Raw genomic sequence first — 22,594 nt, 5'->3', positions numbered from 1 at the left:
CTCTTTCGCCACCCCGAGGCTCATGAGGGGAAATACACACGCCAGCAGGAAAGGAGGAGGACAGCCCCCACCAGCCTGCACTGGGGTCTGCTCCTGGCTGTGGTGAGCAATGCCTGCTGCCTATCACCAAAACAGCTACCCATGTGGGAACGCTTCCCCACAACTGTCACTCCTCAAGCTGTGTGCCCAACACTGAAGCACCCGACACCTTTACAGGATGAACGCTCAGCGGGAATCACAGCGAACCTCATCGGAGCCCGCTTTTACCACAGCGTGAACAATCAGGAGATCCAAGCAGCACTGCCAGCAGAGGTGGGTGTCAGGCGGCGTGAGCCTCAGGGGCAGCCACCAGCAGCGGGGCTCACGCCCAGCAGAGATGCCAAGGACAGAAGGGGAGCACCACCCCTCATGACCGCTAGTGCCCTTTCTAAGGGTCCCGACTGGGGAGACAGGACTCCTGGCAATGGGAGAAAAAGAAAATCAGATCCGAGACTCTCCATCCGAGGGTCCCAGTGTCCCATCTGGAAGGGGCTTCTAGGAACCTGCCAATACAGCCAGCAGCCTGCAGAGGGCCCACGCTCCCTGCTCTGGGACTGGGGCACATGGGGGCAGCCACAGGCCAGCAGCCTGCAGAGGGCCCACGCTCCCTGCTCTGGGACTCGGGCACATGGGGGCAGCCACAGGCCAGCAGCACAACGGCTCTTGCCCAAGTCTCGGGCACCTGACTTGGGATCTGCCAGACTCAACAAACAAAATGGGGCTCCCTTATGGCTGCAGCCCCCAGAATGAGCTGTGATATGGCCACACATCTACCAACAACTACCACGGCAAGGAATGAAGGCCAGGGCTTTCTCCACCAACCCCTCCTCCAAAAAAGCAGGAAATGAAACTTTCCCAAAGTAAAGAAAAACTGTTCTAAAATTCAAGTTGATGAAAGTGTACTCCACAAGTACAATTACAGGCAGAGATGTTTTAAAATAAACATGTGAGTACAGATATGACAGAATCACCCCAAACTAGCAGCTTCCTTTATCAGAGACAAATGTCAAACACCAAAAAGATTCTAGCCAAGAATGTATCATTCTCCTTGATTCAATCAAAGCAGGGCACTGTTATAATCCTCCTGGAAAGTATCAGCATAAACACTACTTTATCCAGGCGTGGCTGAAACTTCCCTGCGCAGGTGGGAGCAGAGTGTGCCACTGACAGTCCCCGCCTACAAAACAAGGTAGTGGCCGAGAAACGTCCTCAGGGCAGAAAGACCCAAGCTCTTAGGCACGGACTCTACTTTTTCCTCTAGTTTCTCTCACAAGCATTTACATCCTATTCCACTATTGGGGGAAACTCCAGAATCATGTAACCCAGACAGGAGCTTAGAACTATCTTCACAAACAAAAGAGAGCACATCACTAACCCAGCTGACACCAAAACCCACTAACGAAGACTCCAGGCTGTTTGTTTTTGTTTTGTTTTGTTTTCAACACTGGCTAGCCCTGAATATCATCTTACATGAGGTATGATTTGAGGAAAAACTTGAAGGAAAACGAACAGGAGGACCAACTGTTGCAAGAGGGCTCTGAACACAGGAACAGCAGACAAGAAACAAAGCCAAGACTAGAAGGAAAATGAGCCAACTGGATGTGGCAATCGCTGCAGGCCACATGGGACTCACCGGCCACAGGAGGTCACTTTGAGAGAACAGGAGCTGTATCAGACATTAGTCTGGGACAGCCAGCGTAAACCAAGGCCACCTCAGACAAACCAGGCTTTATGGCCACCCACAGCCCCTGAGTTCCCAACCCAAAACAGGAGGAAGGGAAGGGAGGGAAGACACGTGAACACGGGCCAGGGGAGGGCCAGCCTGCCTCTGAGCACTGGCCCCTGTGGACAGATCACTGCACAGCCTAGGCATAACTTCCTCACCTGGGAAGGTGAGGCTGACCTTCAAGGGCACCTCCAGGCCCAAAACTCAAGGACTCCTCTGACACAGTGTACTGTCTAAAGAATGATAGCAGACTTCAAGCAAGGGAGAACGAGGGTAAGGACAGCTGGCAGAAGAGAAGGCGTAGGAGAGAGTGAAGGTGGGGTGGGAGGTTCAAAAGCTGGCCTTCCTGACATGCTTTCACAAAGGCAGGGGGAGGAAAAATGGGGGAAAATGAGTTAGCACTCACGAAAGGTGAGGGAAGCATTCCTCTGTACTAGAGCTGCAGTAGTTCCAGAGAAAGGATGCTCCAGGCCCGGATGACTAGAGAGGGACACAAAAAACTGCTGCTGGGCCTGCACAGCAAGGAGACCACGGGGCTCGTGTTGGTCAGTACTCTCCCAGAGAGGAAACTTCTGAAGGCCTGGCAGGACACCCTTGCCACCAGCAGGCAAGAGAGATGCGCAACCAAGCCGCAGTCTGCCGTCGGAAGGGACCAGGGCTGCTGGAAGACCTGGGTCCCTGGCACTGTGCTGGACGCTATGACCACAGGAAGGCTCGGCCTCGAGGAGGAAAGAAAGCACCTGCCACAGGGCTTCAGAAAGGGATTCCCAAAGGAGGTGACCACTGCGTGTGGTCTTCGTGGATGTGCAGACACTCAGCTGTAGACCAATGGCAGAGAGAAGGCACACCATCTGGATCAGAAGGACACTATCTCTCCTGAGAGGTGCTCCACCCACATCTGTCCAACAGAGGCCCAGAGTAACCAGCTCCTCAGAGCACCCACCGCCCACCCTGACCATTAGCCCCCCCGAAAATACTGTCAGTGACACATCACTGGAAGGGCTAAAACTGACTGTCAAAGACTTGGTAATCCGGCCTAGTCAACACCCCAGCCTCCACTTTTGCTAGTCCCCTAAAAATATTCTGACATAGTCCTTATTTCTATGGTCACACTTATTATCGAGCTTAGTTTCTGAACTACCACCTGAAATAGGAGGGCTCGCCCGTCATCTGAGGAAGATGGGGCTGTGTCACACACATCAACCGACCCACCAGTGCCCACCCGGCAGGGCAGTGCTATCAGGGGGACCCCTGCATGCATATGCGAGAAGTCCCAAACGTGTTTTGTAAACCTCCACTCAAAAGGGGATGGCTTTGTTTTAGCAGAAAGAGCCACAGTGGTTTTCAGGAAAGCCATAACCAATAGAACATGGCTATAAAACAAAGAGGCTTCAAAGGCACAAGCTTTAAGAGGTGACGCTGATCCAATTTTCACATTCATCACACTACTTTCCAACTTCCTCGTCTCCCTAACTCAAGGTCTCTGCAGCAGACTGTGTCAGTGCTGTCTTCCATTCACTCCCCTCCCTGGAAGAGGGGTACGCATCTTCACCACTGCCATGCCTTTCCACGGGCTCCTGCCAATGGCATGCGAGCACACAAGACAGGCACCAGCCCTGAGCAGGAACCACGCACGCAGGCCCCAAGCAGCAGCTTTAGGAGCCTCTGGGTGTGTGGGCCATGCTCCCCGTTGTTCTTCTTTAGACAAGAACAGCAGGCCCAAAGTGGGGCCGCTCCATCCCCTGGATCCTGGAGTACAGACAACACTCGGAGCAGAGCTCACACAGGCCCCAGGATCAACCTCCGCTGTCGTAAGCCATGGGGCAGGGGCTGTTGATGAACACAGCACCAGCCAGCAAGAGCCGGCAACACATCCACATTCCGCATTTCCCCAACAGAACTCATCCTGGAAAGGGAGGGAGGACATCTCCAAAAGACAAAGAGTAACAAAGAAAGAAGAACTGCTGAAGCAGTTAGGGCATTTAGAGTCAGACCCTTTTAACACTGAATGGTAAAAGTTAAAACCTCTTAGCTGGCTGAGATAGACACAGAATTCTCTGCTATTCAAAATAAGAAAGACTGCTCCCAACAAGGTACTTACTGCTCCACATAAACAAGGTTTCCCCTTCCTTCCCAAATTCTAAACACAGTAATCACATAACCGCTGAAGATTGCTGCTTTACGGAAAGCTCAAGAAGACAAGACACACAAATATGTCTGCAAGCTAGCCCTGAAAGAGCTCTTTCCTTCTCAGAAGCCTCCCTCAGTCTCCCCACTGATCGATAACCTATCCAGATGGTCACTGGGCTGCCAAGGCAGGGTCAGGAGACGGAGAGCCACCAGGACAGCTACCCTTTAACCTCGAGGTGCCTGCATTAGTTATCCACCTTGACAGAAGAATCACTCTAAAACTCAGAGGCTCACACCACAAAACCATGATGAGCTCGCAGGTTCTGGGAGTCAGGAGTTCAGAGCAACTTGGCTGGGGGAATGCAGCTCAGGTCACCCACAGGGAGGCCACAAGGAGTCAGCCACTGGCCTGAAGACTTCCTCGAGGCTGACGGTCTCTAACAGGTGGCTTGCCCCCATGGCTGTTGGCAGGAGGCCTGTTCCTTGTGTCCTCACAGCATGGACAATGCCCGACATGGAGTGATCGTGAGCGGGAGCGAGAAGGAAGCTACGGTGCCTGCAACCCCAGGAATGCCACATGCTCCCCGTGAGAGTGGAAACCACCAGCATGCACACCCACTATGGGTGTCCTGCCTTCACAGGGAGTTACCATACCTTGTAAGTGAGTACACCAGACGTTACAGCCATTCTGCGAGTGCTGACACACCTGACAAAGGAGCAGGACAGGCTCCCCAAGGCGACCAGAGAGCCTAAGGCTGAGTGAGGCCTGGAGGGCCCCCACCCAACGAATGAGTGCACTGCGCCCTGGCTTCCAAATTCGCGGGTAAAACTGGGAATCAGGAGTATCTTCCACATAATGAAATTCAAAGCAAATTTTAATCACAAAGCAGATTGCGTCATACATCATTCAGTGAAAATCTTCTTACTCAGGAATCTTTCAACTGCAACCAAGTGAGACCCAATTCAAACTGGCTTCAACAAAAGGAGAAATTAGTAGTTCGCACAAATCAGGAGCCTTGGGTCATCCCTTCCCCTGCTCTCCTCACGTGGGCTGCCGTCTCAGGGACGCCCTTCCTCCTGAGACACCCCACTGCCAACAGCCCCGGCCACAGGCAACAAGCCCACCACCTTGGCCGCATCTGGCTGGTCTGTCTGACTCCAACCACCAGGCCAGTGACACAGAGCACCAGGGAGAGCCTTGCAAGCCCCAGGCAAACCTGCACACACGTGTGACTCAACATGGAAGACGAGGCAGCCCCATGCGCCACGGGGACTAACCAGATGCAGACAACGGGATCGATCCGGGACAACGCAGCAGTACAGCGGGCTGTCATCACAATGGCTTTCACACACCGTCCAGAGTCTCACCATCAACCACAGCAAGCTGGCGGATCGCAGAGACCCAGACATGATCAACCACCCAACTCCAACCCACCTGCCCTCCCGAACAAAGGCAAAGTGGTGACTCACACCTAAACAATGTCACTGCTAGTGACACCCCAGTGTACCCACAAAGAAAACACCAGGGAACGCGGAGAAGTCATCTGCTTTCCACCACCTCAGTACTAACCGGGAGACCCCCACAGCGTGAGGTTGACGACGCACCTCCTGGCTCGCGCAGCCTTCACGTTCCACACGCAGCGAGCCACGTCAGCTCTCCCAACGAGTTTATGGGGAAGCTATTTTTGATGCAAGAAATTGTTACTTTTGGCACAGTTCTGGAGTGTGGTTTGCAAAGTTTAAAAATATAATTTTGTCCTATCACATTGTCAAATGGAATTTCTGATTTCAGAACAAAATGAGTAAAAATGAATCTCAAATAAGTTGTGATATGTAAGTTTAACACAAATGGTCCATATTGTTGGGGGTCTGTGAAAACAGACATCCAGCAGTGAATTTCACCTTCTTGGCCCCCGCAGATTGTGCACTTAATTCCGCCTACTCCTACACGCCAGGGATAAAATTAGAATTTGATGATGGAGTCTATCAATAAACAGCACCTTCACCCAACATGCCCCCAATTTCTTTCAGTCTAAAATGACAATTAAATCACATTCGATCTTGTGGATTCCACTGTATCAACACCCAAAACAGGAGGACAGGGACCAGCTATACAAGAAACACCAGAAAAATATTTTAGGTGCAGTTTGCAGGAACAGCTGGTGGGGGGACAAAGTCTGAGGACAGAGGCAAGATGACTGACACAACAAAAGCGTTAATGAGCCTTCGTCCTCCGTGAAGGAGCAATCGTCACAAACAGAAATCGCCAGGGAGGCTGGAGCACCAGCAGGCAGGGAAGAAGGGGGACATCCCATCCACTGAGGCCCCTGGGTGCCATGTGGGAGATGTGCTGTGCCATTCTCATTTTACAAACAGGGAAAACCAGGCTCCCAAAAACGGCATGACAAAAGTTAGAGAGAGAAGCAAGATTTGAAGCAGATCAGTTGCTGTGTTTCCCCCGAGCCACTGGGGAGGGCAGGGGGCACCAGGGGAGGAGGGAGGGAGGGACACACACACATCCCACACACACACACACACACACACACACATCACTCACTCACACACAGGTCCAGAGAGTGTTGGAGGGGAGAGGCAAACTGGCTAAGGGCTTCAGGACACACACACACACTCACACTCTCACTCACACACGGGGCCGCAGAGTGTGGGAGGGGAGAGGCAGACTGGCTAAGGGCTTCAGGACACACATACACACACTCACTCACTCACACACGGGGCCGCAGAGTGTGGACAGGAGAGGCAGACTGGCTAAGGGCTTCAGGACACACATACACACACTCACTCACTCACACACGGGGCCGCAGAGTGTGGACAGGAGAGGCAGACTGGCTAAGGGCTTCAGGACACACATACACACACTCACTCACTCACACACGGGGCCGCAGAGTGTGGACAGGAGAGGCAGACTGGCTAAGGGCTTCAGGACACACATACACACACTCACTCACTCACACACGGGGCCGCAGAGTGTGGACAGGAGAGGCAGACTGGCTAAGGGCTTCAGGACACACATACACACACACACACTCACACACAGGGCCGCAGAGTGTGGACAGGAGAGGCAGACTGGCTAAGGGCTTCAGGACACACACACACACTCACTCACACACGGGGCCGCAGAGTGTGGACAGGAGAGGCAGGCTGGCTAAGGGCTTCAGGACACACATACACACACACTCACTCACACACGGGGCCGCAGAGTGTGGACAGGAGAGGCAGACTGGCTAAGGGCTTCAGTACCAAGGAACAACACAGCAGCGGGTTCTCAGGGTTTTCTTTTTGCTTCACACACCCCAGACCAGGCGCTGGAGACACCTGGAGCCCAGACACACCCGAGGGCACAGACGGAAACAGCCCCAGCAAAGCCTGCCCTCTGGCCAGAGCCCCAGGAAAAGGCAGCCCAACCGACAGGAACTTTCTACAGTCCCCATCCAGCCCTCCCTCAGCATGCAGCCTGTAACAAGTGCCCATCCCTCCGTCCGGCCCTCCAGGGCCTGTGGAGGCACAGAGTTCCTTATCTCTCACACACAAGTCTCAGACGAAAAATCAAAAAATACAGGTTTCTGGTGTATTACTTAAATGTATGAAAGTAACTACTGAAAAATTAAGAATCACCAAACACTGCAATAATAAAATTTGGGATACCAAGGTGTTGCAAGGGAACTGGGAGGCAGGGCAAGTGCACTAAGTCCTTTCCTCTCACGGGGATCTACATGAAGGAAGCCACAGTGGGACACGGAGGAGGAAGCAGATTAGAAGAGGACTATTGGGGCCAGCCTCGTGGCATAGTGGTTAAGTTCATGCAGTCTGCTTTGACAGCCCAGGGTTTGCAGGTTCAGATCCCAGACCTACACACTGTTCATCAAGCCACATAAAACAGAGGAAGACAGGCATAGATGTTAGCTCAGCAACAATCTTCCTCAAGCAAAAAGAGGAAGACTGACAACAGATGTTAGCTCAGGGCCAATCTTCCTCACAAAAAAAAAAAAAGAGAGAGAGAGCGAGAGAGAGGACTTCATAGGTAAAAATCCAAGGGCTTTGTAAAGATGAGCTATTACAATGATAAAATGAGAAAGTACAAGTACATTATAAACTATTCAATGCTATGCAAATGTAGCTTTGACCAGAAATGAAAAGTTCAAAGGAAGTTTGAGTGACGAGAAAAGACAGAGCAGCAGATGGTGCCTGGCGTGAGACTTGAGGGTAGATGCCGTCAAATATCCGGACACAGAGGTTCAAACACTTTCAGCAAGAAATAAAGCCAAGAAAAAACAAGCTTAAGACTACATATTTTCATGCAGAATGTCTGTTTTTTAAAAAATCAGGTGCCAGTACTCTAAATGCCATAAAATGTGCTATCTCTGCCTAGCCTTCTCTACTTAATTTCTGGTTTCCAGTATATGTGCACTGCATACTTATTTCAAAATAAGTACCATTTAACAAAGCTTGCTAGTGTGACACGACAACGTAATGTGAGTGCAATGTGACCGCTGGCTCACTGCCTCCCTGGGACTTTTTACTCTTTCTTGGTCTTAGCTCTACCTTGTAAGGCTATATGTGAGTCCTAAGTCCTGGGTCTAATTTCTCAACTTAGAAATGCTCTCTTAAATGCTTGGGCACTTGCCTAGGCTGAGCATCAATTCCCCTCCATATCGTTATAATCTCCAAGATAACACTGAAATTTTCCACCCAAAGGTCAAGGTATCACATACCCTGGGCAGTTAGGACCAGAATGCCACAATTCAGATTCCCCTTTAATTCCTATTTAAGACAGTTCATCAAATCCAGGACGTTTTGGACCGGCCCAGTGGTGCAGTGGTTAAGTTTGCATGTTCTGCTTCTCGGTGGCCCAGGGTTCACCGGTTCGGATCCCGAGTGAGGACATGGCACCATTTGGCAAGCCATGCTGTGGTAGGCATCCCACGTATAAAGTAGAGGAAGATGGGCATGGATGTTAACTCAGGGCCAGTCTTCCTCAGCAAAAAGAGGAGGATTGGCAGCAGTTAGCTCAGGGCTAATCTTCCTCCAAAAAAAAAAAAGAAATCCAAGACGTTTTGTTCATTCAACTCAACAAATCAACTTGAGAAGCCCAGAGGCCAACGAGGACGCAGTGGCAGGCTTTATCACACCCGCCTTTTTAAGCCTGGCCATCTGAAGGGTCTCTTTCTCTCTAAATCTCAACCCCATGTCGCTGTGCCTCTTGCAGGACTTATAGCCACTGCCCTACATCCTAGTTACATGTATTCGTTTCTCATGCTACACAATGCTCCCTGATGCTTCCAGCAGACACATCCTGCACATCTGTGCATTCGCTCAGGGCAAGGCACTGGGCTCAAGGAAAGTCATCATAAATTATGCACAGACTGACTAACATCACCTGGAGAAACACTTCCTTCTCCACTCACAATGAAATACAAACTTGCTCTTCTGTTTTTTTGGTGGGAAGATTGGCCCTGAGCTAACATCTATTGCCTCTCTTCCTCTTTCTGCTTAAGGAAGATTGTCACTGAGCTAACACCTGTGCAAGTCCTCCTCCATTTTGTATGTGGGACGCCACCACAGTGTAGCCTGATGAGCAGTGTAGGTTCACACCCGGGACCTGAACCTACGAACCCTGGGCCACCAAAGCAGAGTGCACAACCTTAACCACTATGCCATGGGGCCAGCCCGCTCTTCAATTTTTTAGAACATACTCTATGCACTAAGTGCTCTGGTCACAGGCTGCTGCAGCCTCATCGCATCTGACCAGTGGGGTGGCCTTCCTAGGAGTGCACTCAGACACCAATGAGACCACCTGGTCCTCCAGGACCAGGCCTAAGCTGAGCTCCCAGCACGAAGCTAGAAGACAGTGAGAAGGCGTTTCCAGGTCTCTCTTGGCGAACACCTGTCAACTCTGAAGCTGCGACAGCATGAAACTCTTCCTACACAAACTTTCCATCCCCTCAGCTGCCTCGTCCGGGTCCTTCAAACATCTCCATTTGCTTGATGTTCTTCAGATTCCTGACCTTGATCCATAATAAAAAACGCATTTTACATTATAACCAGCACACACACACACACACAAAATGCATAAAGTTGTGCAATATGAATTTTTAATAAATTCTCTGCTAAGTACGAGATAAACAATTAGCAAATTCAACAAGGACAGAATTTACTCAAGCTTATTAAACAAAGTTACTAATGACCCATTGGTTCTAATTTATTTTTTTTTCCAGGTTATAAATCCTTCACTATACTGAATGGCTTTAATTGAATTACTCATCACACCCAAAACGATGGGGCTATGTAGCAGACTAACATTTTGCAATAAACCATCCTAAATCTTAAGCAAATTCCCTCTCGGTTGCAGGATGCAGTTTGTTTATATCTGCATTAAAAAGTTTATTAAGAATTCTAAATACATGGACACTGATGCAGGGTCGGTGAGCCGAGGAGTCGAAAGAAAGATTTCTTTAGACTCCTCGGCTCACCGACCCCGCATCATTTCTGGTGGCCCGTACGGGGACTTGCTTCATCGGCTTGTGAGCTCAAGTTCTGGTAAGTGCCCTTTTCCTTGTGCCTTTCTCTTTTTCGAGGATGGATCTAAATTCTCTTCTCCATCGGGAACTTTCTTGGATGGCTGTATGAATCCACGTTTGCTGCCCATGGCTACTCTATGGGGCAAATTGTGGCATTCAGCTTGAAGAGAATCAGTACCTTAAGCCTCAGGGTGGTGGCGAATGAATTAATCCATTCCTTCCTGACTCTATCTCTAATAGACAAATTTTACGTGGGCGCGGGTCGGCCACTTAAGTCATTAGGACGGCCGCCAATCTCCAAGACTCCCGTGGAAGGTTTCTTTTCCTAAGGCTGGAATTGGGATCCCTCCCTCTGGCACCTGACCACGCTCTGAACTGCAAGGAAAGTCCCACTCGGGACTCCAGTTCAAGGAAAGTACCAAACTCTAACCTTTGGTGGAGTATGGGAACCCCTTCTTGGGAGAATGGCTCCAGGATGCAATTGGGTAGAATGTCCCCCAGACTGATGGAAAATTCCTCACTGTTTTTCTCTATCCTTTTCTCCTTTTCTCTCGGGGACCATTCACCAGGCCTATGCTGCCAGGCAGAATAGGCACCAGGCACCTGTTACTGCCAGGCATAACAGGGAAGGTATACAAGGGATGCAATGCCGGGGGACGCCCCCATCACCCCTTGCTATAGGAACCCCACAGGAGGAACAATGGGTAGGACGCTGCCCTAGGTTCAGGGGGGATTTTTCATGGTAATGGACCCGTTTCTTTCGTCTCTCTTAGAGTTACAATGGCCATTTTCGTCTCCGTTTGAGCTTTGCAACTGGGAAACAAAGAAATCTTTAAAGAGTAAAAGGCTCCACCCCTGGGAGCCCCAACTTTGGGTTTCTGGGCCTGATCACCCCAGCAACCCTAAGTGGGGGTGCCCTCTCTTGACGGTTGACTCATTGAGTATTTTAGTCACCTACTGAGTCGGCTATGAGGGTAGGAGACCTGTGATTCATTTTGTGAACTGTCGTGCTAGGGTAGTGTGTCCCAGCACAGGAACTGTTGTGTGACTCTTATCTTGATAACCCTCTGGAAGAGGCCAGGAGGGCAAGGTCTGATCTCTTCTTTTGCTTTCTTTGTCTGTCTTGTTCATCACCTCCTTTGTTGTCACCAGGTTGGGGTTAAAGTTCAGGCTGGACCTGAGCAGAACCTTGACCTTCTGTAAAATCAGAACTTAAGCCTTTTGCCAGGGATTTAACTCTCAACCTTGGCACTGGGAGTGCCTCCAGCCAGTTCCAGGCCTTTGCCTCTTGCTTCCCTACCTCAACTGTGCTGGCTCGGAGACAAAGTGCCCAGGCTGAGGGGACTTGACTAAATCTTATAACTATGTCAACACCCGCAATCGGCCTCTGCACCCTTTCTCCAGGTGCTGTCAGTTGGACACTGGCTTTACCGCCACAGGGAAGGCCCCTGAGCATCCCCAGAGACCCACCCTGCAGATGCATTCTAACTCCATCTGGGAGAAAATTTGAGGGGTTTCTCTGCCTTTGTGATGCAAGTGGACAGGTAGATCAACCTGGAATGTAATTTGAGTTACAACCCAGATTCTGGGAAATCAAGAGCAACCGTCCTTAGAAAATCCTTGCAAGACTGGAAATACAGCTCTAGAGGCAGTTCAGATTCCACCTAGTTCCTTTATCACGAAAAGGATTATCATCTCCCCTCTCCAGGAACTACTATCTAGCCCATCACTAATTCCTAAGACTGAAGCAAAAAAAAAAAAAAAAAGGAAAAAAGAGAGGAGGGGAAAGGCAAAACGGCCATAAGCGTGCCCTTGCAAAAAATCTAGCATCTTGAGTATCTTCTCCACAAATATTGGTAAAAAACAATAGCTGTAACAATAGCTGTGCAGTCTCTGTGTATGTGTGTCTATGTGTACGTTATATGTGTGATGTTTTACCTCCGGATGGTATTACCAAAATTAAGAGCTCTATTTAATTGGCTTAAAGTAAGCGCTTACATAAATTCTAAATGTAGTAGAAATTAATCCAATGTCTTTCAAGTTAACGTGATGTGAATTAACCTTTGGTAAATGAAAGCTTGTTTAAGTTTGTTGGTTTGATTGAAAAGGCATGCCCTCAAGAGTTGTTGGTATTTGCATATGATGCAGGCATACAGCCTGGGTTTACTAGTCAAATAAGTTCACGTTGTCTGGTAAATTCGTCAGTAAAATAATAGCTTTAAATGATGACCAGTTTTGTCTAATGTCTCATGACGTTTTCGTAGGTAATCTGAACATAATTGTTGGAAACAAACGGTTTAAATAGATAAAAGTGGGTACAATAACTGTTTTATGGTCTGTATACTTGAAAAAAACTGCTTCGAAATTCTTTTGGGTAACAATCTTGAGTTTTGCCAAGTTAAGTTAAATGATAAAAACCTGAGTATCTGGGTCGTTTTTGAATTGGATAGAACACTGAAACATTATTGCTAAACGTACCTAAGTTATTTACTTTTGGCTTCTTATTGTAAAGAGGCTAAAAGCATTTGGGTCTATTAAAAAGCGTGCCTTGTGTTTTATTGTGAAGCGGCGTGTTTCTAGGAATTACGAAGTGTTTAGAATGCTGATATAAAAGATTGCTTACCTTTTCAGTGTTTACTAGGGTCTGTTAAGGGTTAAAAGTTACTAACTTATATAATTAAAGCTACTGGGAATTCATAAGGAAAACAGCTCTGTATTCAAGGAAAGTAAGGTGTAAGTTTTCAGTAAAGAAGGTACAAAGAATGGAAGTATTTTTGTTTGATGGGTTAAGAATGATAAATTTGTCCTAATGTACTAGAAAGGAAAAAAGAAAGACTTTGGGACAAATTCTGAAGGCAAAAAGAAAGTTGTAGAAGGTTTGTGAAGAGAAACTCTGAAAGGAGTTTTATGGCTGGCCAAGTAGACTAAGATTAAAGTAAATCCAATTAAGTGAATGAGTTTTAATGTTAAAAATAAGCTGGTACAGAAATTAAAATTTGGTTTTCTCTCAAAGGATAATTTTCTTGAACTTTTGGCCGCTCTAACTCTACCTAAAAGACAAATCTGTTTTGTTAAAATAATGACTGAGGTCACTCTTAAGATTTTTGACTCTTTCTGTTATCACTTTGAATAGATACCTGAGCATTATTTCACAGTGAGCATTGTTTGAACAAGCGTTTTAAAGTCTTTTGATATTTTTGACAAGCTTCTCGTCAAAAATATTCAAGTCCTGAATAAAAGGGTTTCTTTTGAAAAAACTAAATTACATGGGAAGCATTGTCAAATAAGTGATGATAAACTTTGTCAGGTGTTATTATGTGGGTAAATGCTATTTGATATAGATGTCTTAAAATTATATAGCATTCCTAAAATTTTGATCTGTCCTGGTTATCGGTTGTAATTCCAATTGTTATCTTGAAGTGTTGTATGTCACAGAAGTAGCCAAGTTTCTTTGTCAATTGCCCTTTTGAGTCTTTTGTCCATTTACAGATAGTTGCTGTTTTACTCTGATGCTTTTTGCTTTTGCAAATATGTTTCATCTTCAGAGAAAATCCTGGAAAGGATTATGACACAAGATTCTAAACTATAGGTTTCTGATAAACTTTCAGATCATAGAACTGAACTGGGTAAGAAATTACAGAATTCTAACGGAAACTGAGCTCACAGATCTGCTAACAGAAGATTAAGCTCAAGAATTGATTATACAGGACTGTGTGAAGTGATGAGGATGATTATAACTTTTTATGACTTCTGTTTGAAATATTGTTGAGTTTTAATGTTTTGTTTTGTTTTCTCAGATTTAAGGAAATCTTTTCTCTTATGCTGACTATGACTTACAGCGATTTAGTGAAGTTATACCGTTATGAGCGAAACTGAAACATTTATCTTTTTCTCCCTACCTGATCCCTCCAGAATTTAGAAACTCTTTGTGAGTGAGCATGGTTATTTCGTGGCAATATAGTTATTTGCATAAGTTCAATAAGAACCTATTCTCCTTATAACAGGACACATTGGTTATATTACCAAGGCTTTGACTGGAATGTCATATTTGAAACATACAGGCTCAGATATGACAAGACAGCTTTTCAGGAACAAAGATTGGACTTTCTGGAATACAGCCACTTGGAATCATGGGCCTGGTACCTTGTTTACAGAGATTCTGGCAATCTTACCCGGTAAGTAAGGAAACTTGCTTATCTGGCAGGTGCAAGGAACCTCAGAATATTTTGGAGGACCTCGAGGAGAGAGGAGTCCACCCAAATCTGGAGGTACTGCAGGCAAAATCTGATGGCAAGTCCTTGGCTTGGCTTTTCTGGCCTCGAGAGGCCTTTACAGTTCAATCTGAGATTCCTCATAAAAAATTCCAGCAAAGCAGATTTAAAAGAGCCTGTATAATCAATTGCTATTCTTGCTGCACTTATGTAAATAATTGGACCAAGTTTTATTGAAACTACACTTGTTTTGCAAACCGGTTTATCTTAATTTGACTATCTTTTATAAAAATGAGGCGATTTTAGAGAGAAAAAATTATGTTTCATTAGAAACTATAGTATGCATTTATGGATATTAGATTCTAACTCTTCTCCTCTACAAGATTCATCTATTACTAATCATAATGTCTCCTTGTGGCCATCCGTCTCTGACACCTGGGAGTACCCTGGCCACAATCAAACCTTTTCCTTCAATACTACTGCCCAAATACTAACTAGATTTGCCTTGTCACAGGTGGATCATAAACAAAAAGTTCCAAAGGTAAAGTCCCCAGCTTATCGATATACACAGGGTGGACTATATCAAATTTGGGACGAATATATTTGGCTCACCCCTACTAGTGGTCAACTCAGTCAAAAGGCCACTCTATGTTGGGAACAAAGCAATCACACCTGTGATACATGGCCTAATAGCACCCGACCTATGGGGAAAATTCCCCGTTATATGTGTTCTCATATCATAGCCTTAAGAAATACTGGTTGGTTTGGGACTGACTGGGATAGATGGCCCAGTGTACGTTGGTTAGCCCCTAATGGCACTCGGTGGCTATGTGGCTCCAACTTATGGCCTTGGCTGCCACCTGGATGGATTGGACGATGCACCCTAGGCTTCGTCTGGATGCAAGGTAAAACTACATTTACTATATCTCCTCCTGCTAACCTACCCAACCTGCAACAGCGCTGGACCCGCTCTGTCTTCCACTGGTATGACCACGTTGCCTCAATTTTCCTTCCCCAATTAGGAATCGAAAGTGTCATCTGTCATCTGGCACATGGAAGCTCTAAACAAATTTACTATGAAAACATTAAATGATATGCAACATAGCCTTTCACTGCTTGGTTTAGAAGTGTCCCAAATGCGTAAGGCAGTCCTCCAAAACCAAATGGCACTGGATGTCTTCACAGCAGCACAGGGGAGCACTTGTGCCATTATAAAAACTGAATGTTGTGTTTATATTCCTGACTACCATCAAAATATCTCTGGCTTCCTATCTGATACGAACCATCAAATTAAGTCCATGTCTGACCCTACCCTATCTCTAAATGATTGGTTGAACTCTTGGTCAAGTCCAGGTTTCTGGACTACTACCAAAATCTTATTCATTGGGTTAATCATCTTACTTGTATTTCTTATTATAATTTGTTGTCTATTTCGTTGTTTGTCTTCCACATGTCAACAAAGTTTCACCTCCTGGACCACCTCTCATCAAATGATTCTCTCATCGCCAGAGGATCTGTACACCTTGTCAGCCTTGAACGCCATGGGCGCAGCCTTCCGGTCCGCTGAGCCTCCTACCTGTACCCATAGCCCCATTTAGGGACAGCTCTACGACCTTGTACAGCCGGAAGTAGTTACAGAAGACTGACCATCGTCCATATCCCCAAAAGATTTCGGGGCCAAATGGGTTCAGGGGGGGTTTATGATGAGGATTTTTAGGCTGCTTAATTTTAAAACAGTTTATGATGAGGATTTTTAGGCTGGTTAATTTTAAAACTGCAGATGAGAATCAGGCTCCGAGGAGTGGAATTTGCTTGCCCTTTGATCAGAAACAATTGCATTTGTGAAGGAAATCTCCATGACTCCCTCTCTGCGCCAGGAGGAAGGGGGGATGGCCTTATCTCTGGAAACTCTTAATGGGGAAGGCAAGAACTTAAGTTGTTTACTGTCTGGCAACCTCATGTAACTGACCCCCCACCCCAAAATCCTCCTTTGTCTTTAGCTGAAGATAATATTTGAGCGGTGACTTCTGCCATTTACTCAATCCGGTTTGATTCTTATCTAAAAGTTGTGGGACCGCCCAATGGCCGGACCCTACCGGCACTGGTACCATTTTAACTTTTTTTTCCTTTGTCTTGTAAAGAGATGACTCACATACCCATGCCTTAAATTTAGCCCTAACCCTCAACTCGGGGCAGCAGCAGGAGCTCTGACTGCCCGTGGGTCCTGTCCCCACGCACCAGCTCTGCCTGCCCATGGGTCCTGTCCCCATGCCAGCGGGGGCAGCAGCAGCGGCTCTGCCTGCCCATGGGCTCTGTCCCCATGCCAGCGGGGGCAGCAGAAGCGGCGGCAGCAGAAGCTCTGACTGCCTATGGGTCCTGTCCCCATGCTATTCTATACTATTCTCTAAATAAAAGAGCACTACTGCCAGATCTTAAGAGTCTAAAGAAATCTTTCTTTCGACTCCTCGGCTCACCGACCCCGCATCAGACACTATGGCACCACACTGCACAGCTCCCTGAAAAGATCAAATGCCCAGTGTCCGTAATCTCGGTCAGCCCTCTTCCCTTGTATAGGGCTCCACCGCTGCACTGCGCCATCTCCTTGCTGCAGCTGATTAGTTCTAAATTTAGGAGTTCTGGAATCTTCATAAACCTGGATTCAAATTCCAGTTCTGTCGGTAAAGACTGATATCGGCATGTCATTTAACCAGGCTATGCATCAGTTTCTCGCCTGCGTACTGAAGCTAACTGCCTCTGCCTTCTGACACCGCCTTCGGCTACTCCGGTACTCAGGAGCCACTCAGCAAGCAGTCACTATTACTATTAAGCTGCTACTATACAGTTTTAAAAGTTATTACAGTTCTACTTCTTCTGCATTTTTATCATTTCTTCTCATGCATACAATCGAAAATGTCCTATCTGTATTTGTTCCTTCCTCTTCAATTAACTTTTTTTCTATTCACACCTGAAGTCCATGTGGATAAACTCCAGCTCATGGCTTCACTATGAGTCACAGACTGACTTGCTGCCTGACGATGGAAGGCTTGTACAAAAGTAACAGAGCTCAGAAGAGAATGGCTAAAGTCACAAATGACACCATATAATCTTCGGATTCTGGAAAGCAGAGGTAACATCTTCTCCTCTTCTACATGCCAAAATGCACACAACTCTCTAGCTTAGATGCCCAACGCCACCCTCAAAGGTGGTGTTGGTCCAGAGCCTGAGGTCCCAAAGGCAACCTCATGCCAAATGGTCCCACTACCATCTGGCTACTACCACAAGAATAACTCAGCAAGGATCATCAGGGGATGCCAGGAGCATCAGGTGAAAGGTTTTGGCACACCACCCCACAGATTATGTACTAAGTACAAAGGAAAAGGACACTTTTACCACAGAGGGACCTGGTGGATGTCACAATAGCCAAGTGACTGAACCTAGCGCTGCAGTATGGAGCCTGTCAACTGCTATGACCCAAGAGAACACAGAATATCACTTGCCTAAAATGTTTAACCTGAATCGGAGCCTGTCCAGACTGCAGGACACTCTATATGACAACCACCCTGGATTCTTCAAAAATGTCTAAGTCATAAATGATAATGGTGGAGGAAGCGTTCTGGAAACTAAAGAGACTAACAAGACATGACAAACCACACGCAATGCATGACCCTTGTCTGGAGCCTACATTTTCAAAAAAAGAAAAGCTAGCAAGGTCACTTGGAGACCCCTGGGGAAGTCTGACTATGGACGGTATCTGAGAGAGAGTTACCAGGACAACGCAAAATGTCTGGGGTGTGCCACCAGTAAGTGGTTATGTAGGAGAATGTTCTCATTTTAAAGATGGACATGCTGAGTATTCAGAGGCAAATATCATGAGGTCTACCGTGTAATTTAAATGGTTAGCAAAACAAAACTGCGTTTGAACCCTCAGAGAGAGAACAAAGGGAAAGAGTCTACACGGCAATCTGAGGGAGGCACACGGTGTTTCCACCAGTCTGCCAACCTTTCTACTCGTTTTCAGTTTTTCAAAATAAAGAAGGCAGGGCAGATTATCAGGCTCTCTCTAGCATCCCCTCACCGCCCTGGCCTCTCTTTTAGGTAGAAAACGACAGCATTTCACTCATCACCCACAGACCTTTCCTATAAACAAGGACTCAGATGAACAATCCTGAGAAGCCCCACGTCGCTCCAAGATCTCAACTGCTGCCACACACATCTCCCTCAGATTCCCAGCACAGTAGGGCTGGCCTGGTTTGCAACAAGAAGGCTAGAGAAAAATGTCCTTTCCTCTCTGCCTTTCCTAAGCTGGGCGGGATTCTCCGCTCTTCTGCGAGCGTGGGAAAATGGACCGGTTCCCTCTCCCAGGCAGATCTCTCCTGACCTCACCAAACCCGAATTTAAAGGACCCAGCTGGGCCAGCTTTAAACACCAAACTAATTAAATCAGGCGGCCTACGAGGGGGCCCTGGAATCAGTATTTTAGCAGCTCTACCCTCTGCAAACTGAGTGCATACTACAGGATCTAACCTCAACTCTTCCCTGCAGAGCAAGGGTGCCCAGCCCAGGAGCCTCAGCCTCGGGGCAAAGTGGGAAATCCTAAGGGCCACAGGAAGCACCAGGGAGTGTCTCTAAACCATCAGAGGAAACACCCAATAGACACTAATATAAATTAGGTCCGAAACATATTCTGGCTAGAAAGTTATTTTTCAAAATGTACTAACCACAGATTTCACATCTAAATATGGTCTGAAAGGCCTCGGGTTTTGTTTTGCTTTGCAATTATCCACTGGGAATTGTCCTCGGGCTGGTTCCCAGGACTGAAAGGAACTCCCCAGGGATGCAAACTGCTTCAGGGCAAGTGCCTGTCAGGAAAAGAGGGGATTCCCCTTCCTCCAAGCCCATTGGGACTTTCTTGATTTGTTTTTAAATGAAAATAGAAAAGTGACAACCAAAAGATATTCAAAGAAGCCTGTCTTACTAGACTTTAAAAAGGTGGGAAATAGTAAGTAAAAAAGGAGAATGAAGTCAAAAGGCATGACACTAAGTGACTAGAATTTTCTATGGACGGAGAAACAGGGAGTCACACTGTCTCAGGATCCTCAAGACCACACACGCACAAGTTCCAGATTCACACTGTTTGCCATCCAGCAGTCATGGCTGACGTTGTTTCATTTTTCTGAGAAAAAGGTCTTACCAGAAAATAAAAACACAGACCCTCGATAAAGCATTTTCCCCACCAAGTAGCCAACATTGGATATCCTTGTTCAATTACAAAATGAAAAATGCACAAGTGACCTAATAAATTCAAGATAATGCAAGTTTCATACATAGAAACACAGTTCTTTCCCCCACTCTGGGTCAACGATGATGCTCCTGAGGCTAGTAAGAGGGCTCCCGCAGCGACACTCCAGGCGCCTGTGTGGTCAGCTGAACAGCAGCACCTAAGGTGACAGCTGCAAGCCACCGCAGGCTGGGGAGACTCTAGCACAGGGCAGGCACTCCCTCCTCCCCACTGGCAGGGCCCTCCTTACACTCCACCTGCATGCAGAACGCAGCATGGCCAATACCTGACACTTCTCATCTCCATCAGGTGCCTCTACCTTGCCTGTTTCCAAACCCACCCATGGGCTATGACCAGTCTGCAGCAAGACAGAGAATCTGGGCCCCTTCAGAGTAGAGGGACAGCAGGGTGATCGGAGTCACATGTGGGTTTCTTCAACACACACATTGCCCCCGCTTCTCCAGGCTCTCCTACGGCTTCCCACCGGGAGGACTGCGGAAATGTGCTGTCCTGTTTAAGGAGTGGAGAAAGCTCTGGACATTTTGCTAATGCCTCCCCACCAACAGAGGCCTGCGGAGAGGGAAAGAGGCTGCACAGCGCCGCTGTTCTGGCCTCTCCTGTGCTGATCTCTGTAGGACACCCTCAGTTTATCTTGACCAGAGCTATGGAAATTCCCCAGGTCCAGTTTTCTAACCAGGATCAAGGTCCTGTATGATTCTAAAACTCTGCGGTGGTAAATAGGTCCAAGAGCCTTCCTATGAAGCAGAACCGCCAGGCCCCAGGCCAGCTCCCGCTGTGCTCCGCCAGAGAGACGCGAGCACCCAGAAGGCCAGGACCACAACGACTCCTCAGGCCCCACGGCACAGCGAGCTATTGTCCTCTCAGGCGGACCCCCCTTCACCAGGCTCAGTGCCACCTACTTGATCAAATGACGAAAAAGGCCAGGGTGCAGTTATACTTTAGCAGGAAGTAGTTCATGAAGCACGGCCCTGAAAGAAGGGGTAAAACATACAGATTTAAGGAGTGACGAGAAAGAAGACTAAAGGTGTGGATGGGGCAAAAACAGGGAGAAAAGACTCCACTGAGAGAGAGAACAGATGGGTCTCTCCAGTCTTGTGGAGCCCCAGGCACTGGTCTGGCGGGGCACCCCATGGGGTTTTTACCAATTCAACAAATATCTGCTTAGTGCACATTAAGTGAGAGACTCCACACACTCGAACGTCAAACACACAGAACCCGCCTGCAAGGAGCTTACAAGCAGGCCAGGCAGACACAGGTACAAGTAACGACACCGCTGAAGGCGCCAGAGACACAGGCATACGGCACAACCCTCTGAAAGACCTCGGAAGGGGCAGGAGAGACAAAGTTAGTGGACTCGAGAGAGAACTGTGCAAACACAGACACCTCAAGGGGCTCCTGGCACAGAGACAAGATGGGCATCAGGAACGGCCCACAGTAGGGCGGGCAGGACTCTCAGCCTGACCCCCCTTTGAACCTGGCCCGGCCACTCACTAGTTGAGGGACCACGGCTGCGTCCCTGAACCTCTCTAGCTCAATTTCTCATCTAAAATGAGAGTCATTACAAGGTTTACACGAGTTAATATGTGTGAAGCCACTAGAACAGCAGCTGGCACCGAACACATGCCGCTATCTGTAAAATGAGCCCACCAACAAATACTGCTTAGGACATCTCAAACAGTTTGATCTGCCTGGACCAGAAAGCCCAAGAGCATGGGGGAGGGATGGGGGAAGGGAGCAGGGGTCAAGTCATGAGAAGCCCCACCCACTATGGCAAGGCTCCTGGACACCACCCTCTGAATGATGGGGATCAGTGACAGACGGCAGGCTGGCAGGACACTGGGCTGCAGGCCACATGGGCCATCCCACAGGTGGCAGCACTATATGAGGAGAAAGAGGAGGAGGAGACACAGCAGGTGGAATCAACAGCGAAGTGAAGACCAAGAGAAAGAGCCAAGTGTTCAAAGTTTGCTTCTGGGTACAGAGAGAGCCTTCCTTCTGAGTCTCAGAGCATAATTTTTTTAAGCTAGATGTCTTACTTGAATAAAAAGAAGTTTCAAATGTAACCTGACAACGTGCCCTTGGCTTCCCCTAAGTTCATTCACCTCCAGCCCAGAGATGGTATTTTTGCCAACTCGCCTGCTATAGGACCACATGATCTATTTCACACCATGCTTGGCTGCGACTTTCTGACGGTGACAAGGACCTACCTATGGTGGCATTTAATGAATGCCGTGGATGTACCTGACTAACGAACAAACAAACCATAACTCAAGTACATCAGCTCTGTCAGAAAACGGTGACATCACAGGGAACACTCATGAGGCTGCAACCTCGCAGGACAACCGAGCCGTGCTAACTTCATCTGTCCTACAGGCTGAAGCTTCCTCAGCAGCTGGCCGAGCCGGAGGCCATCCTGCCTGCAGAAGGACAGTCCATTCCCATGAGGCACGTCTGAATGACATGTCAGACCACTGCAATACAAGCTACAAAAGACGGAGCCAACAAGCACTTAAATGTGTAAACTGAACACAAAGCTGAGCGCTGGGGAGTTAAACTGTATACCACCCACCTTACATCCTTCCTTGGTCTCATGCCTTCAACAAACATTGAAACTGAGCCCCTCCTACATGTAGCACTGGGGACGCGAGCACAAA

At 47.7% G+C, this 22,594-nt stretch overlaps 1 protein-coding gene across 12 annotated transcripts in view; it reads right to left on the bottom strand.

Annotated features, from left to right (window-relative positions):
• ARHGEF7 (Rho guanine nucleotide exchange factor 7) overlaps window positions 1-22,594 on the bottom strand; it is a 155,699-nt gene that overhangs the window by 94,579 nt on the left and 38,526 nt on the right. For 2 of the 12 annotated variants that reach the window (XM_070579283.1, XM_070579287.1), the window contains exon 1: window positions 20,840-20,903. The exons of the other annotated variants lie outside the window; for them this stretch is intronic. The gene's annotated coding sequence lies outside the window, so the exon portion shown is untranslated. Of the gene's footprint in view, window positions 1-20,839; window positions 20,904-22,594 lie in introns of those variants that run through there. 12 annotated transcript variants of the gene reach the window in all.

Source organism: Equus przewalskii, chromosome 16 (genome assembly GCF_037783145.1).
Source record: "Equus przewalskii isolate Varuska chromosome 16, EquPr2, whole genome shotgun sequence".
NCBI lineage: Eukaryota > Metazoa > Chordata > Mammalia > Perissodactyla > Equidae > Equus > Equus przewalskii.
The sequence above is the reverse complement of the archived record's forward strand: the minus strand, read 5'-3'. Positions and strand labels throughout refer to the sequence as shown.